We start from the raw sequence: 4,933 nt of genomic DNA, 5'->3' as shown, positions 1-4,933 counted from the left end.
GATAGCTAGTGGGAAGCAGCCGCATAGCACAGGGAGATCAGCTCGGTGCTTTGTGACCACCTAGAGGGGTGGGATAGGGAGGGTGGGAGGGAGGGAGATGCAAGAGGGCAGTGATATGGGAACATATGTATATGTACAACTGATTCACTTTGTTATAAATCAGAAAGTAACACACCATTGTAAAGCAATGATGCTCCAATAAAGATGTTTAAAAAAGAAACCAAACAACAAGAACAACAACAAAAAAACTTAAGCAGAATTTCTCCTACACACATCATAGTCAAACTGCTTAAAACCAAAGGCAAAGCAAAAATCTTAAAAGCAGTCAGAAGGAAAAAAAAGACACACCCTCTTCAAAGGAAAAAAGTATAAGATTGATATTGATATTTCTCAAAGAAACAATAGAAGCCAGAAACAAACAAAATGACATTTGAAAGTAATGAAGTCAAATAGGTGCCAATCTGGTACTCTCTATTCATGAAGTTATCTTTTGCAAATGAAGGCAAAAGAGAGACATTTTAAAATAAAAATTAGTTGAGAGAAATTCATCACTAGGAGACTTGCACTAAAGGAAACACCTTAAAGGGTGGTCTTCAGGCAGCAGGAACATTATCCCAGGTGGAAGCTGGTAGATGCAAGGAAGAAGAACAATGTAATTATTACTATATGGAAAAACAAATAAATATTGATTATGTTAAACAAAAATGACAAAGCTATGTAAATATAAATATTATACATTATAAATAGCACAAGTGGCAGGAGTGGGTAAAGGAATAAAAGTGTTTCAAGTGACCAGCTAGAAAAGTGGGATAGGGAGGGTGGGAGGGAGGGAGACACAAGAGGGAAGAGATATGGGGATATATGTATATGTATAACTGATTCACTTTGTTGTAAAGGAGAAACTAACACACCATTGTAAAACAGTTATACTCCAATAAAGATGTTAAGAAAAAAACCAAAAGTGTTTTAAGGTCCTTGCATGGTCCTGTACTAATTTACATTACACTCTGAAAATTCAACCATGCATTTTACAATCCCTAAACTAACCACTAAAATGAATAAGCAGATAAAAAATAAGTATATAGAACATGAGAATATGGTTAACACACTTGATCTAATTGACATTCATCAAACACTGTATTTAACAATGGCAGAATATACTTTTTTGAAGTGCACATGGAATATTTACCAAAATTGACCATATATTGGGCCATAAAGCAAGTTTCAAAGGACTGAAATCATGCAGAGTAAATTGTCTGACCATAGTAGAATTAAGCTAGAAATCAATAAACAAAAAGATAACTAGAAAATCCCCATAGGTTTGTATCTTAAGCAACACATTTCTAAATAACCAATGGGTCGAAAACAGAATCACAGTGGAAATTAGCAAATACTTAAAACTGAAAGATAAACAATATAAAAACATAATGCAAAGGGAGAGGCAAATTGTCATTATATGGGTTTCTAATTATAAAATCCAAGAAAATCAACCTGAAAACTATTGGAACCAATAAGCACTCAAAGAGATGGCTGATTACCACATAAAAATCAATAGCTTTTTCATACACTAGCAAAAGCTAATTAGAAAATGTCATGGTAAAAATATTCCACATCACAATAGTAAGAAATACTATAAATACCTAGAAAGAAACCTAACAGGAAATGCTATGCTACTGATGGATACAAAGACATGAATAAATGGAGAAACATACCTGGAACCTTGATACCTGGAGCCTGAACCCTCCAGAAACATACCTGGAGGGTTAAGAATACCGACTTAAGCTCAAATTCAAATGCTGGCTTTGCCACTTCCTAGCTGTGTGACCTTGGCAAGTTACTTAACCTCTTTATGCCTCAGTTTCCTTTATCTTTGAAGTGGTGATAAACATGATAGTCTCTGCCTCACAGAGGTAGGACTAAATAAGTTACTGTCCCATGACTAACCTATATAAGGCTGTGACCTGTACCCCGCTCTCCTGACCCACAGATCCTACTCTATCCACTTTTTTCTTTTCTGTAGCATTTTCTACCCTCAAACATGCTATATATATTTTACTTGTTATATTTATTGTTTATTTCCTGCTTACTTCTGCTAAAATATATACTCCTTGAGGGCAATAATCTCTGTTATTTTTTAAACTTTTTGTAAACGTCTATATTTTTTGGCAAATGTATACCAAACGCTTAGAAAGTTACTTGGCACATGGCAGGGCCCATAGAATAGTACCTGACACATAATAAGTGCTATCATTACTGTAAAGATGTCAGTTCTCTAGAAATTATAAATGTAATTCAATCCCAATCAAAATCCCAGTGAGATATTTTCTAGAATTTGAGAAGCTGATTCTAAAATTCATTAGAAAGAGAAAGTGAGTAACAACAGCCAAGAAAAATTTTACAAAGATCATGGGGGAGGGGCTTGTCTTACGATTAATAAGCAAAATGAGTTATTGGCACAGGAACAGACAAGTAGATCCGTGAGATAGTGTGTGTGTGTTTAAAAATGGAATTTCATATAAGTGAGGGAAGAATAAACTGTTCCATACATAGTGTGGGAATAATTGGCTGTTGGTTATTTATCTATAAGATCACTCCCACAGTCTGCAAACTTAAAAGCAATTCTCATTGGTTTAAATAGCTTCTGATTTTGATCATCTACTACCATGTTTTTAAATCAATATTTTGCCATTACTGCTTGCGGCAATTTGTAGGTAGTTATATATGAGCTCTGTTGATATATTAAGTTGGGCCCCAAATCAAAACAGCCCTGGTTTCAACTCTTGTATCTGTTGCTAATTTTCTTTGTTTCCTTGAACAAATCACTTGCCCTTCAAGTGCTCAGTTCCATTGTCTACAAAGTGAGGTTTTATGAGATTCATTGATTAAGATCCAGACTTAGGTTCAACTAAAACTTGTGCTCCTGCAACTGTTTGGTGATTTTAAATAATCCTCACAACTCTATTTTCTCCCTTTTTTACAGCTGAGGAAACTAAAGTTCGGAGGATAGAATGGTTTGTACAGGACTCACACCCAGCAGTTGCTTGTTTCAGTTCTAATTAGGTTCAGCTGTTAATAAAAAGGCGTGGCGGCTCAAGATAGAAGTTTTTTTCCCAGTAACATCAGCACAGTGTTAGGTAGTGCAGGGTGTGCATAGCAGCTCCTTGGTCATCAGGGGTCCTCAGATACCCTGGCTTCTTATCTTTATGCTTTGTCATCCTGAGTACTGTCTTCCATCCTCAGTGTTGCCTCAGAGGCTCAAGAGGGTTACTGTCGTTCCAGCCATGATGGGATGGGGGCCGGAGAGGTGAAGGGTATCTGTCTCCAAACCAAGTCAATTCACTCTGAAGGGCTTCCGCAAAGATGCCATCCAGAATTTCCATCTCACTGGCCACTCCCATCTGCACGGGAGGTTTAAAATGCAGTTTTCTGTGCTGAACATATTGTTGCCTTGAGTCGGTTATTAAGGAAGAGGGGGAGAATCGGAATCAACTCGATAACTAGCATTTCTGCTACAGTGCTAAGCCTCACAACCAGGTCTACTGACCCATATGTGATTCTCTTTTCATTAACTCTATAGGCCTGACTCAGATTTGAAGTGACAACTTGGAGGGAGGATCAGGGTATATTTCATGAAGGAAATGGTGGATCGTTGGATTTAGGGAGTGCACTACAGTGGTCGGAGCAAGAGGATCACAGACTAGGAGGTGAGGGGGTACATGAGGGGACAGGGTGTGGCTCAGGTTGACTGGGGCCCAAATGAGTAACAGCATGCTGGCAGGAGCCCAGGCTTCTAGTTGGTGGGTTTGTGAAACATAGTTTCTTACAGCTCCTGCCTTAAATACATTATATACGGGGGGGTGGGGGTGGGTGGTGGTGGTATTCCCCTACACCCTCCCACACATATGCAAAAACTAGAACAACAGGGTTGGAACAGGCAAGAGGATAGAGGAGATCATCCTCAATATGGAGAGTTGCCTCAGCTCATAATGTTAGCTGGCCTGTCCAGGGTTCTTGATGTCTCTCCTTTGGGTTTAGGTAGTGGTTCCCAAACTTTGCTGTACATTGGAATAACATGGAATCATTTTAACAAATACTGCCCACTGGCTCCTGACCCCAGAGAATCCGATTCTATTTGACATCATTATACTGTTATTACACATAACATTATATTATAATAGTATTACTATTATATATAATGTTAATAATAATGTTTTTATTATCAATAAAATTTCTCATCAGCTTCCCCATGGGGAGGTGGGTAGTCTGGGAGGCGGTGTCAGCAGAAAGGTGTAATCCAGAGGTTTTCACACAGCCAGTAGGTCACCTCCTTCCTTACTTGGCAATGTCTGACTCGGAGGTGATGTGTTCCCCATTAGCACTTTCACAAGATGATTTAGCACACATCTGGGGCTTTCTGGGTTGAAAAGCCAACACAAACAATTGCAAAGATGGATCTTCTGGGATTTAAAAAGTTTTTAAAATTAAATCCCTTCTCCTCCATCTCTAACTAGTGGATTGGGTGGCCTTGTTTCACTTCTGTGTAGGACCTGAGCAACACAGGGGTTAAAAGTACCTCTGCCTCCTGCAAGAAGCACAGCCAAATGTGTGAGCTCGGCGTTGATGTGGGGAAGGGGCCGCCAGGCTGGACTTGCAGTCTCCAGGGCCACATCTGAGCTGTGGTTGTAAAGCTGTTAAGACCCTTTTTAATAGATAGAGAACTTAAAAAAAAAAAAGGTACAGGTCTAGAGTTGGCACAGTTGGTACCCAAGGCTGTACCTGCTCTGTGGCTGGTGGGGGAGCCAAGCCCCCACTGGGGTCCTGGAGCTGGGGGGACAGAGCCAGGCTGGACACCCGGATCCCAGTCCCCTCCCCTCCCCTCCCCTCCCCCTGCCCTCCCCCTCCCCTCCCCCTCCCCTCCCCTCCCCTCCCCCTC

This window comes from Physeter macrocephalus, chromosome 21, assembly GCF_002837175.3.
Source record: "Physeter macrocephalus isolate SW-GA chromosome 21, ASM283717v5, whole genome shotgun sequence".
NCBI lineage: Eukaryota > Metazoa > Chordata > Mammalia > Artiodactyla > Physeteridae > Physeter > Physeter macrocephalus.
This window is presented reverse-complemented; position numbering follows the sequence as displayed.